Below are 15,248 nucleotides of genomic sequence, written 5' to 3' on the forward strand. Positions count from 1 at the left end.
AGCAGCTGAAGCAGCCCCACACTGCCTGCTGTCCACTAGACTCATCAGCTACATGCACAAAACAAAAAGCCAACAGCACACGCTTCATTTGTGCTAGTCACCATTTGTTAGGTTTCCAGTACAGCTGAATGTTTGCCTAAAACTAACACAGTATCCCAAATACCAAGTATCACAGCTGGCGCATGGCAGTAATCTATAAGTGTTTGCTGATCTAAACAGGACAGTTGTACCCATGACAGGAGCAGACACAGAGGGCAGCAACAGAGGCAGAAGCCACTCTTCTTGGAGGAGCAGGGTAAGTAGTTTTTCACACACACACACACACACACAAAGACTCAGAAAAGGATTTGTGTTCTGGGTCATTTTCAGTTTAGCGTGACTTCAAAACAGGAGCCGCCAAAGGACACCTGAATTCGCACACATGTTTCTCGAAGTGTGACGACGCAGGGCTTTGCTGGTTGTTAAGGAAAGGGGACGAGGACTCACACCCCCGTGCCCGGGCCGCCTGCACTTTGTCGTTTCATCACAATAGCGCTAGGAGGTGGGCCTCCCTAGACCCATTTACAGGTGAAGAAAGTGAGGCTCAGTAGATGACGAAAAATGTTGGCGAGATGACAGACTCAAGACTCAGAACTCAAAATCCCGTCATTTTCACAGGAAATGATGGCACATATTCCAAATCCAAACCCCGTCCCCTGTTCTTTCCAGAGACGTGAACTGAGGAGGAGAAGGGTGCAGTAACTTGGCCAGGGGTTCACACATGCAAAAATCAGACACCATCAAAAGGCCACGGGGCGTCTGTGCAACATCAATTTTTCAAAATGTGTACGTGTAACCTATTGACAAGGGAGGAAGGTAGAGCAGCAGCTTCGCTGTTCCTGCTGCAGGCGGCTCTTGGATGCTGCACGACACACGTCTGCAGAAGAGCAGGTTCACATTGGTCGATTCTGGGTTCTCCGGGTGGGGATGTCTTCCCCCGAGGCTCAGCACTTGGAAAATATTCATTAGCTCTGACAGCTGCCTGCAAGAGCCCTCTTCACTCAGCTCACAGAGAAATGAGCTTTCAAGAATGAAGGTCTATTCCGCCTTTGTCATAACTTCATGAAACCTCTAATCACAGCAAAATCTTTCATCAGGAAAGGGAATTTGTAAAACATTTATCAGAAGAGGAAAATTGAAGTGATTTTTTAAAGCAGGGAAGAAAAGGTTCAAATATATGTTGTTTTCACTCAGAATATAGGAGTTGGAAAATTGCACAGGAATGAACGACATCAATACATAATACTTTGTGTCTTCTGTTTTTTCTGACTCACTCTCTGAGTGTGGGGGTGTCTTGATCCGGTGTTCTCTTCCTTCCAATTGTTGACATTATGATATATTGGTGGATCTTTGCTTTCTATCTATTATTCATAAATTAATTCCTTTTCCCAAAATGCAGTAGTATTTTGTGCCCACCATAATGTTATTTACTCTGTGTATCTTTCCATAACACTCTGGATGACTTTCTTTTAAGTTTTATGCTCTATTTGAACATATAGTTTACTTTTAATTCTTGCTTGCTTTTGTTTTTGTTTTTTTTTTCTGGATCCATCTTTCTGAAGTACAAGGAAACCCAGGAAAGCTTCCTGGAAGAACTAGATCAGAGCAAGTCTTTGAAAGACAGATCCATTTGCCTGGTTTAGGGCAGAGGAGGGCACAAAGGCCCAGCAGCAGGGGAGAATCTGGAGTAAGGTTGGGGGAGGGAGGCAAGGCTGCCAGGAGGAAAGGAGATGCACGTTCTGGGCAAAGAGAGCAGTGCATGTGAAACCACCTCAATGTAGTTAGTACACACTATTTCCTCTGCCCAGAATTAGGAATTGCATTAACTGATTCATCTAACAAAGATAAATGTCTACTGAGTACCTGCTGTGTGCCAGGTACTGTTCTAGGCCCTTGCGATATGGAAGTGAACATATCCATATCCATAGGGGATACGGAAGAAAAAACAGGATCTCTGCTTTCAAGGAAATCACACTCTTGTGAGCATAGAGGGCTGGGAAAGATGAGACGAATTAAAAAAAAAGGAAAAAAAATTTAGTCATATTTCATAAAATAAGGAAAAATAGGTTCAAAAAGGTTGCTGAATAGAGGGTTAAGACACTCACCCACACACAAAATCAATAACATTCCTAAAAAGCAACTAAAAACAATTACAAAATAAAATTTTTGAGAAAATATATTTACAATAGCAATGTATCTAGGAATAAACCTAACAAAATGTATGAAGGATATTTATAGAGAAAATTCTAAAGTTTTTGGAATGATATTAAATAAGATGAATAAATACAGAGATGTGTTATGTTGAAGGATGGGAAAACTTAATATTTTTAAAGAAGTCACTTCTTTCCAAATTTACATAAATTCAATGCAACTCAAAAAAAATCCCAACAGAGTTTTGGTTTTGGTCAAACTTGACATGCTGATTCTAAAATTTACATATAAGAGCAAAGGGCCAAGAATATGGAAAACAAAGATGAAAATGACTTTTGGAAGGGATGTGCCCAACCAGATACCAAGAATTGTTATAAAAGTGTAATAATGAAGGAAGTAGTAGTACTAGGGCCATGATAGATAAATACATCAATGAAAGAAAAAACAGCACAGAAGCAGATCCATGAATACAGAGGAACCGGACATATGACCACAGCAGCAGTGATGATAATATGAAGAAGATTTAATAAATGTTGCTAGTAAAAATGGTTACGCAGACAGACAGAAAATGCTATCCCTACCTCACACCATGAACAAAAGTGAATTCCAAATATATTGAATAACTAAATGTAAAAATAAATACTTAAAATCCTTTAAAAGAAAAAGCAGGTGAACAGTTTACAAGCTTGAAAGAGAAAAAGATTTCTCAAATGAATTCCAGACATACAATATATAAAGTGACCTTCAACAACGGTACCAAGGACACAATGGAGAAAGGACAGTCTCTTCAATACATTATGGATCAACTGGATGTTCACATGCTGAAGAACGAAATTGGACCCTTCTAACACCTTATACAAAAATCAACTCAAAATGGATTAAAGACTTCAATGTAAGACCTGAAACTGTACAACTACTAGAAGAAAACAGAGGAAAAGCTTCTTGACATTGGGGTCTGGGCAATGAGTTTTTTGGATATGACCCCAAAAGCACAAGCAACAAAAGAAAAATAAAGTGGGACTGTATCAAACTAAAAACCTTCTGCAGAGCAAAGGAAGTAATCAACAGAGTGAAAAGGCAACCTAAAGAAGAGGAGAAAATACCTGGAAACCATATATCTGATAAGGGGTTAATATCCAAAATATATAAGGAACTCAAACAACTCAATAGCAAAAAAACAAATAACTCAATTTAAAAAAGTAACAAATTGGGCCGGCCCGGTGGCTTAGCGGTTAAGTGTGTGCGCGCTCCGCTACTGGTGCCCCGGGTTCGGATCCTGGGCGCGCACCGACGCACCACTTCTCTGGCCATGCTGAGGCCGCATCCCACATACAGCAACTAGGAGGATGTGCAACTATGACATACAACTATCTACTGGGGCTTTGGGGAAGAAAAAAAGGAGGAGGATTGGCAATAGGAGCTATTGGTAATTGCTCAGAGCCGGTCTTGCTCAGCAAAAAGAGGAGGATTAGCACGGATGTTAGCTAAGGGCTGATCTCCCTCACACACACACAAAAAAAACTAGCAAAGGACTTGAATAGACATTTCTCAAAAGAAGACACGCCAACGGCCAATAGGTATATGAAAAGATGCTCAACATCACTAATCATCAGGAAAATGCAAACCACAATGACATACCACCTCATACCTGTTAGAATGGCTATTCTCAAACAGACACTAACAAGTATTGGCCAGGATATGGAGAAAACGGAACGCTGGCACACTGTTTATGGTAATGTAAATTGATATAGCCATTATGGAAAACAATATAGAGGTTCTTCAAAAAATCAGAATAGAACTACCATATGATCCAACAATATCACTTCTGTCTATCTATCCAAAGGAAATGAAGTAAGTATCTTGAAGAGATATCTGCCCTCCCATGTTCATTGCAGCATTACTCACAATAGCCAAAACAAAGAAAAAATCTAAGTGTCCATCAATGGATGAATGATAAAGAACACATGGTGTATATATATACATATATACCATGTGTGTACATATACACATACACACAATAGAATATTTTGCAGCCTTAAAAAAGAAGGAAATTCTGCCATTTGTGGCAATGAGGATGAACCTGGAGGACATGCTAAGTGAAATAACCCAGACACAGAAAGACAAATACTGCAGGATTTCACTTATATGTGAAATCTAAAAAAGCTTAACTCATAGAAGCACAGAATAGAATGGTGGTTGCCAGAAGCTAGGGGAGTCAGGAAAATGGGGAGAATGGTCAAAGGGTACGAACTTTCAGTGAGGCAGGATGAATAAGTTCTGGGGACCTAATATATAGCATGGTAACTATAGGTAAGAATACTGTATTGTATACCTGAAATTTGCTAGGAGAGTAGATCTTAAGCGTTCTTACCCCCCACACACACACAAATACTATGTGAGGTGACGGATATGTTAATTATTTTGATTGTGATAATCATTTTACAATGTATATGCATATCAAAACATCACATCATACATCTTAAATATATACAATTTTACATCAGTAAAGCTGGAAAAAATACGTAAAGGAAATGACTGAAATGCTTGGCTGCATTAAAATTAAGAATTTTTGTACAAAGAGAGACATTAAAAACCAAAGCAAAGACAAGCTAGATGTGAAAAGGTATTTGCAACAGAAAAAACTGACAGGGGATTAGAATTCTGAATTCATAGAGAACTCCTCTAAATCAATAAGAAAGAAATGACCCAACAGAAAATCAAGCAAAGGACAAGAACGGACAATTTAAAGTAGAGGAAACCCAATGGCCAATTAACAGGAAGAAAAGCTCAATGCAACTAGTAGTCAGAGAAACAGAAATAAAATCCTATTTCCCACCCAACTTATAGAAAATATTGAAAAAGTGCTCCAATACCAAGTACTGGCCAAGATGTAGACCAAGAAGAAACATGGGAATTCTCACTCACCACTGCCAGGCGTATAAATTGGAACAACTCCTTCAGAACGCAGATCAGCAATACCTAGTCAAGTGGTAGATGAGTACGCTTTGACCTAACAATTCAACTTCTAGGCACATATCTTGCATCAACTCGCAGAGTTCAGCACAAGGATATATTCTAAAATGTTCACTGCAGCATTGTTTATAAAATCAAATATCTGCTTTTAATTAAACGTACATCAACTGGAGAGCAGATAAAAGTCTGCTACAGTCATACACTGTAAGTCTATAGATAAGTGAAAATGAATTTAAAAGAACTACATTCCTCACCACAGATAAGTCTTATATTAATAAAGTTGGGTGAACGGCAAGTTGCAGAAAATACTACACAGTATACATTCATATCAAACTTAAAATATTTAAATACTCCATAATATTGATAATAATCAAATTTAGGGTAGTAGTCACACCTGGTGAGGGAGGAAGAGAAACAGTGTCACAGAGGAGCATGCAGAGCTTTACGTATCATTTTTATTTCTTTAAATTAAAAAAGAATAGAAGCAAAAACAGCAAAACGTTAAAATGTGACAAATCTGTGTGGTGGTTCAATTATTATCCCTTTGACCTTTCTTAACATGTTGCTTATACTTGAAATGTTTTATAAAATGTATTTTTAAAGTGACTTAGAATGTTGCTTAGCCTGGGTCGCCCCAGAAAGCAGAGCCTGAAGAGAGGGCTTGTATACAGCTAGTGTTTGGGGAGGTGATGCGAAGAGGACTGGGAGTGTGAGCAGAGTGAGGTGGGGAAGGTGGGAAAGCAACAGCACACGCCACATGATCGGGGCGTGTTATTGAGCTGGCCACCCTGTGGTCAGCGGGGGCTCAATCCCACTGGTCCCTCTGTGGAGCCGTGGGGATCGTGCCTCAGAACTGGGCTCCTGAGACAGACGGGGTTACTTCTTTACCAGTTCCTGCCCTCATTGGTCAAGTTTCCCCACAAAGAGGTCAATTCTCTCACACATCACACATGCACTGTACCCATGCTGCAGCCACAGAGAAGGCATTTAAAATATTTCAGAGATCAAGAGCTGCTCAGCACAGCCGAGGTGAGGTGCTGTCAAGTTACCCCTGCATAAATCTGGTTGCCACAGAGAGGGCTAGCATAAAAAATGGGCTAGGACATGAGTCAGGGAACAAGCCACGTGTGATGCAAATATTTTTTAAAAATTAAGTGCATCTCCTGAGATCATAAACAGGGTAAAAACTGACTTCACCTGTGAGGGCCTCTCTGAAGAAATGACATTTTATTTGACACTCACATGACAAGAAAGCAAGCATGTGAAGGCTTTCCAGAGAGACGGCAGTTAATGCCAATATCTTAAGGCATGGTGTAATCAAGGAACAGAACAAGTGAAGAAGAGAGTGGTATAAAATTAATGATAAGGTCACGACAAAAAGTTCAGATTTTATTCTAAGCATGATGGGAAGCTATTTTTAGAGTTTTAAGCAGACAAGTGACACGAATTCGTTCATGTTTAAGAAAATGATGAGTTCCTATTCTGGAAAAGATGAAGAAAGCACAAAGACTCTACCCTGTCTCTCCTACTGAATGTCACTATAAATCACAGATATAATGCATGCATAGATACAATGCACATAGAGCAGCTATTTGAAGACTCAAAAAGTAAACTGAGAAGGTGAATTGAGATAAAATATCAGAAGTCAAAGTTTCTCCAAACTGGGAGTGAGTTTCCATTTCCCTCCAGTCCCACCTGGCCTGAACTGAAAGGTGGCCTGGAGCTCGGAGGTACCCACTGGGTACAGATAGGCATGGTGCCCAGAGAAGCCCTCTCTTCTTGGTCTGAGGAGTGAGAAAGGGTATCAAGAAGGAGGTGGGGGGTGGGATCCTCTAGGTTTTTCCTTTTCTCCCAACCCAGCCCCTGGCAGTACCATGGGGCACCAGCACCATGATGGAAGTTGTGGCTGCAGGGCACATACCACTCTGCGGGCAGGAAACCACCTCTCTGATCCAAAGGACTGAGGTCTCACAGCCATGGGGCCAGTCCCATCGCTTTTATTTCCCTCTCTGTCCTCTGGCCAATTAGTGCCACTCACAGACACACAGAAGAGGAACTCAAACTCTGATTTTGTTGAAGGTGGACAGGGAAGGGAGGCCCCTGGAACGTGCTGGGGAGACTGCAGAAAGGCGAGCGATGAAGAGAGTGGTTTGATCAGGTACTGCGTGATCTGGGCTTATGTGGAGCTGAGCATGAGGGGACAGGATCCTGAGCAGCAAACCCTGGGTTTTGGTAACTGAGCTCCAAGGAAGAACAGTGGGTGACACACACGTGGGACTGACCCAAGGAGCCCCACAAACATTCCAAAACCAGAGTTGCAGCATGGCCCCAGAAGGTGTGCCAAGATTGTGGTGTGGACTGCCCACTGAAACAAAAATATCAGCATTCTCTTCAAGGTTCAAAAAAGACCCCAGCATCTCACGACATCATATTTGAAATGTCTATAATATAATCTAAAATAACTCAGAATAGGAAGAACCAGGAAAATGCCAACTTGCAAGGGAAAATAAAATCAAGAGACAACAATCTCAAGATGACGATCTACAGAAAGGCTTCAAACACATTCCAAGAAGTAACAGTGAACATATTTGAAAAAAATTGAAAAGATGGAAAATTTCAGCAAAGAAACAGAAGACATAAAGAAGAACCAAAGGGAAACTTTAGAAAGGAAAAAACTGAACTGAAAAATTCACCATATGGTGAATTATCTCAGTAACAGACAGGATAAGCAGACATAAAATCAGGGAAGGATATAAAAAAGGACATAAAAAAGGATATAGAATAAACAAACAATACCATTGACCAACTGGATGTAACTGACACTTAGTGAACACTCCACCCCAAAAACAGTAGAACACCACTACTTCAAGTGTACAAGCAACACGTACCATAATAGACCATATTGTAGGCCATGTAAAAAAATCTCTAGCAATTTGAAAAGAATGAAAATCACAAAAAATACAATTTTGGCCCACAAAGGAATTAAACTAATAAATTTGAAGATATATTAATAAATTATCCAAACAGCAAAGAAACAACAGAGAGAAAAAACTACTGGAAAAAAATAAACAGTCCTATGGGACAAAAAGGTCTAAAAGTCATGTCACAGGAGTTTCAGAAACAAAAGAGAAAAAATATGCAGCTTTTGAAGAAATTAAATAGCTGAAAATTCCCCCAAATTTGGTAAATGACATAAACTTACAGATTCAGGAAGCTCAGCAAAGCCCAAAGAGTATAAATTTAAAGAATTCTATGCCCAAATACCACAATCAGACTAAACTGTAGAGAGGTAAAGAAAATAAAATCTGAAAGCAGTCTGAGCAAACAATGCATTTGGTACAAGGGAAACAATTCAAAGTCTAAAGATTTCTTATCAGAAACCATGGAGGGCAGGGAGGCCCCATAAAGCAAAACATTTTTCAATTCAGAAAGAAAAGAACTGTCAACCCAGAAGTCTTTATCCAGCGAAAATATCCTTCAGGAATGAAAGTGGAACAAAGACTTTCTCAGACAAAGGGCAAATAAGAAAGTTAGTCACTAGTAGAACTTCTCTAAAAGAAATGTTAAAGAAGGTTCTTCAGATGAAAGGGATATAATACTACAAGGAAACCTGAAACATGAGGAATGAAGAAAGAGCAACAAAAATGGTAAATATATAGTTAAAAATAATTTCTCATTGGGGCCAGCCTGGCGGCGTAATGGTTGAGTTCGCATGCTCCACTTTGGCGGCCCAGGGTTCACAGGTTCAGATCCCAGGCACGGACCTATGCACTGCTTATCAAGCCACGCTACAGCAGGAATCCCACATATAAAATGCAGGAAGATGAGCACAGATGTTAGCTCCAGGACAATCTTCCTCAGCAAAAAGAGGAGGATTGCAGCAGATGTTAGCTCAGGGCTAATCTTCCTCGCCAAAAATAATAATAATAATAATAATAATTTCTCCTTAAGTTATTTAAAAGCTGTATGATGAGTAAATGCAAAAATTATAACAGTGTCTGAATTTTCAAAGTATGCTGATATAATATATAATGCAGCTAAAACATAAGAAGAGGGTGACAGGACCAATATTGTGTCTCCATATTCCATTTGACACGATAAAATATAAATTCTAAGTAGACTGTGAAAAGGTAAGAATGTATATTGTTATACCTATAGCAACCACTAAAACATGCTATATAAAGAGCTAAAAATTCAATACATAAATTAAAATGGAATGCTAAAAAAAAATTCAAATAATCCAAAAGAAGACAGGAAAGGAAAAACAGAACAACTACAACAAAGAAACCAGGGATTAAACAGAACATAAATTTAAAAAAATAAAATGATAAACCTAAATCCAAACATATCAAGAATTATATTAAATGTAAATGGCCTAAATATTATAATGAATGGACAGAGATTATCAGAAAGGATACAAAGACAAGATTCAATAATACGCTATCTAGAATAAATCCACTTTAAATATAATGATATACATAGGCTAAAACCTCAAGAATAGAAAAAGATATACCAAGCAAACACTAATCCAAGAAAAACAAAGCCTGGAGTATGATATTAATATCAGGCATTTCAGAGTACACTTCAGAGCAGGAAAAATAAGCAGTGATGACAAAAGCATTAATTTACCAATAATACATAATAATTCCTAATGTATATGCACCTAACTAAAGAGCTTCAAAAATATATAAATGAAAAACTGACAGAACTGTATGGAGAAATGGACAAAACTACAATTATACTTGGCGACTTTAACACTCCTTTCTCAGTAATTGATAGATCAAGTAGACATAAAGTCAGCAAAGAAGAAATAAATGAGCTCATCAACCACCTGGGTCTGACTGACACTTAGAGAACACTCCACCCAACAACAGCAGAATACACATACGTCTCAAGTGTTCAGCAATGTTCACCAAGATAGACCACATTCGAGGCCATGAAAAAAATTCCTAACAATTTTAAAAGAACAGAAATCATACAAAGTATGCTCTCAGACCACAATAAAAATAACTTAGAAATCAATAGCAGAAAGATATCTAGAAAATCTCCAAATACTTGGAAATTAACCAATGCACTTCAAAATAACCCATTGGTCAAAGAGGACATCTCCAGAGAAATTAGGAGTTTTGTGTCTGTGTGTGAGGAAGATCGGTCCTGAGCTAACATCTGCCAATCCTCCTCTTTTTGCTGAGGAAGACTGGCCTTGGGCTAACATCTATGCCCACCTTCCTCTACTTTATATGGGACGCCGCCACAGCATGGCTTGAAAAGCAGCGCGTCAGTGCGCGCCCGGGATCCGAACCAGCGAACCCCGGGCTGCCGCAGCCGAGCGTGCGCACTTAACTGCTTGTGCCACCGGGCCAGCCCCTAGAAAATATTTTAAAGTGAATAAAAATAGAGTGCAACATATGAAAATTAGTGGACGAAGCTAAAGCAGTGCTTAGAAGAAAATTTACAGCATTAAAGGACCACATTAGAAGAGAAGAAAGCCTCCAAACCAACATCCTAAGATTCTATCTTAAGAAACTCGAAAAAGAAGAACCAAAGCTCAAAGCAAGCATAGGAAGAAAGTAATAAAGATAAGAGCAGATCAGTGAAACTGAAAAGAAAAAAATAACAGAAAAATCTGATAGATAAAATAAAAAACTGATCCTTTAAAAATAGTCACATAATTGATAAATCTCTAACCAAAGTGACAAAAGAGAAAAGAGAAGACAAACAACCAAGAATGAAAGAGGCCACAGGTGCCACAGACATTAGAAGGATAATAAGGAAATACTAGGAAGAACTCTGCACACATAAATTTGACAACTCAAATGAAATGAACCAACTTCTTAAAAATCAAACCACCAAAATTTATCCAAGAAAAAATACGCAAGTACTACATCTATGAAACATCCAAGAAGCAAGCACTACAACTATGAAATAAATTGAATTTATTGTTAAAAACTTTCTGAAAAAGAAATCTCCAGGTCCAGAATGTTTCCAGATAAATTCTTTTAAAAAGTCAAAAAGAAATAATCCACATAATCTCATCCAGAAAATAAGAGGGGATACTTCCAAAACTATTTTATGAGGCTAATACTATCTAATGCCAAAACTAGACAAAGATAAAAGAAAAAAACACAGAAAAATATCCCTTTTGAATATAGAAGCGATAATCCTCAACAAAATTTTTGATCAGAAAAACCATTTGACAAAATTCAAATTCCATTCATAATTTTTTTTAAAAAAAACTAGTAATATAAGAGAATATCCTTAACCTGATAAAGGGCATTTGTATGCGGAAAACTACAAAATACTGACAAATGAATTCAAAGACCTAAATAAATCAAGATACATACCGAGGCGGAGTCAAGATGGCGGCGTAGGCAGACTCTGAACTCACCTCCTCCCGTGGACACAGCCAATTTACAACTACTCGTGGAAAAATTACCCGAGACAGAACTGAAAACTGGATGAGAGGAACTCCTGCAACAACGGACAATCCTAACTGAGGTGGAAGAGGAAGAGACTCCCTTCTGGAGAGGAAAAACGCCGCCTTCACAAGCCGCCAGCTTCACGGCCGCGGGGAGCAGCTCACAGGCACACAGCCTCCCTGGAGGCGCGGGGCCCTGAGCCGGGAGCGCCCCCGCTGTCGGCATTCTGTGGACCCAGTACAATCGAGACCAGCGGCATAATATCTGACTTTGCCTGCTACTAAAGCATTGGGTAGCACCCCCAGAAAACCCGGTTCACAAAGAAACTAAAACTGGCTCTTAAAGGGCCCACGCACAAACTCACTTGTTCCAGAAAGCATCCTAAAATCACCAGAAAGAAAGGTGCACAGTGCTTTGGTGACAAGAGACTCACCTAATAGGCCCTGAGTGCATCTCGGTGAGGGGTGAGACCTCGCCAGGGACTGGGACATTGGCGGCGGCCATTGTTGTGGCCTGGTGTGAGCTTGCTGACACAGACGCCATTGGAGTTCTCCCTGAGGCCTGCTAGCCCAGGGTCTGCTCCACCTGCTAGAGCACCGGTTTAATCCAGCTCAGCCAGGGCAGGCAGCCCACCCTAGAGACTGGCCCCACCCAACAACAAGCCCTCAGGCAACGTGTGGGCCTGCATAGATTGGTGACTGGATTCTCGGCAGCCTGGCAACTGAGCCGACTTGAGCGGGGCAGGGTGTGCACAAGGAGCGGGTGGAGAGTGTGGAGCGGTGGCGGAGTGTGTGGGGCTCCCGCCATGGAGAGACTGGGTCCGCTTGGGGGTCGGGGCGCTCACACGGGGCAGGACTGTGTTGACTGTGTGTGTGGACCTGTGGGCAACAGGGCTTGTCAGCTGCAGAAGACTTGTGCTTCTCAAAGACCCACATAGGAGGTTTGCCCCACCTTCCAAAGCCTGAAACAATTGGGTGCTCCTGTGCCTGAGGCCAGCCCCACCCAGCTGCAATCCTCAGAGAGCTGACAAGAGACCTAATAGGCTAGAGGCTTACAGCAACTGTAAGGCCCTGAGCCTAACAACCTGCCACGCTGGGGGCCTACTCACTTAAAAGAAATACTGCAACACAAATGTGGTATTAGAACTTACAGCCAACTGTGCTGGGGCTCCCCACACCTGATAAAGAGACTGAAGGGCCCACAACAACTACAAACAGCTGAGCATTACAACAGCTGGCCAGGAGCATAACTCAGCCTCCCTGGGCGCCTATAGGGAGAGCTAACAGGCCACAATAGAAGGACACACGTAGCCCACATAGGGGTCACCCCTGGAACATTGAGAACTGAGGGAAGCACACTGGAAACCTCCTAAGGCATCACTTACATAAGGTCACCTATCCAAGAGCAGGAGACGTAGCTGACCTACCTAATACGTAGACACAAGCACAGGGAAAGAGGTAAAATGAGGAGGCAAAAGAATATATTCCAAGTAAGGGAACAGGACAAAACCCCAGAAAAGGAACTAAGTGAAACAGAAATGAGCAACCTACCCGACAGAGAGTTCAAACTAAGAGTGTTGAGGATGCTCACTGATCTGGGGAGAAGAATAGATGAACTCAGTGAGAAAGTCAACAAAGAAATGGAAGATATAAAAAAGAACCAATCAGAAATGAAGAATACAATACTGGAAATGAAAAATTCATTAGAGGGACTCAAAAGCAGAGTAGAGGATACAGAAGAATGGATCTGTGAGCTGGAAGAAAGACTAGAAGAAATTACCCAAAGTGAACAGGTAAAAGAGAAAAGAATTAAAAAGAGTGAGGACAGTCTAAGGGACCTCTGGGACAACATCAAGCGCACTAACATCCGTGTTATAGGTGTCCCGGAAGGAGAAGAGCGAGACAAGGGGGCAGAGAATCTATTTCAAGAAATAATAGATGAAAACTTCCCTAAGCTAAGGAAGGAAACAGACATCCAGGTACAGGAAGCACAGAGAGCCCCAAACAAGATAAACCCAAAGAGGCCCACACCAAGACACATCATAATCAAAATGTCCAGAATTAAAGATAAAGAGAGAATCCTAAAAGCCGCAAGAGAATGTCAAGTTACATACAAAGGAAACCCCATAAGGCTATCAGCTGACTTCTCAGCAGAAACCTTACAGGCTAGAAGAGAATGGTACAAAGAGAATATTTAAAGTACTAAAAGAAAAAAACTTACAGCCAAGAATACTCTACCCAGCAAGTTATCATTCAAAATGGAAGGAGAGATCAAATTTCCCAGATAAGCAAAAATTAAAGGATTTTGTCACCAAGAAACCAGTGCTACAAGAAATGTTAAAGGGACTGATTTAAGGGGAAAAGAGAAGACCACAAATAGGAAAAATTATCTATTTCCATGATTAGAACATAATGGATACAAATACACAAAAAAGAGGTTAGATATGATATCAAAAACATAAAAGGAAGGAGGAGGGGAGTTAAAGAGTACAGCTTTCAGACAGAGGTAAACTAAAGTGACCATCCATTCTGTATAGAAGAAGTAAGGAACAGAGAAGGACTACTACCACACTGAGGAAAAAAAAAAAAAATTAAAAAATGGCAGTAAGTACATACTTATCAATAGCTACTTTAAATGTCAACGGACTAAATGCTCCAATTAAAAGGCATAGGGTGGCTGACTGGATAAAAAAACAAGACCCATATATATGCTGCATACAAGAGACACACTTCAGACCTAAAGACACTCACAAACTGAAAGTGAAGGGATGGAAAAAGATACTCCATGCAAATGGCAATGAAAAGAAAGCTGGGGTAGCAGTACTCATATGAGACAAAATAGACTTTAAAACAAAAACTGTAAAAAGAGACAAAGAAGGGCATTACATAATGATCAAGGGAACAATCCAACAAGAGGATATAACACTTGTAAATATCTACGCACCCAATGTAGGTGCACCTAAATATATAAAGCAATTATTAACAGACATAAAAACAGAAGTAGACAGTAACACAATAATAGTAGGGGACTTTAACACTCCACTTACACCAACGGATAGATCATCCAAACAGAAGATCAATAAGGAAACATTGGCCTTAAACGACACACTAGAACAGATGGACCTAGTAGATATATACAGAGCATTCCATCCAAAAACCGAAGAATACACGTTCTTTTCAAATGCACATGGAACATTCTCCAGGATTGATCATATATTAGGCCACAAAACAAGTCTCCATAAATTTAAGAAGATTGAAATAATACCAAGCATCTTTTCTGACCACAATGGTATGAAACTAGAAATCAACTATAGGAAGAAAATCAGAAAAGCCACAAATACATGGAGATTAAACAAAATGCTACTGAACAACGACTGGGTTAACGAAGAAATCAAAGAAGAAATCAAAAAATACCTGGAGACAAATGAAAATGAAAATACGACATGCCAGAATTTATGGGATACAGCAAAAGCGGTTCTAAGAGGGAAGTTTATAGCGATACAGGCCTATCTCAACAAACAAGAAAAATCTCAAATAAACAATCTAACAATGCACCTAAAGGAACTGGAAAAAGAAGAACAAACAAAGCCCAAAATCAGTAGAAGAAGGGAAATAATAAAAATCAGAGCAGAAATTAATGAAATAGAGACCAAAAAAACAATAGAAA

The 15,248-nt window shown here is 39.9% G+C and overlaps 1 protein-coding gene across 6 annotated transcripts in view; it reads right to left on the minus strand.

The window, feature by feature from the left end:
• TRAPPC9 (trafficking protein particle complex subunit 9) overlaps positions 1-15,248 on the minus strand; it is a 639,688-nt gene that overhangs the window by 227,980 nt on the left and 396,460 nt on the right. The gene's annotated exons all lie outside the window — the stretch shown is intronic.

The sequence above is a fragment of the Diceros bicornis genome, chromosome 21 (assembly GCF_020826845.1).
Source record: "Diceros bicornis minor isolate mBicDic1 chromosome 21, mDicBic1.mat.cur, whole genome shotgun sequence".
NCBI lineage: Eukaryota > Metazoa > Chordata > Mammalia > Perissodactyla > Rhinocerotidae > Diceros > Diceros bicornis.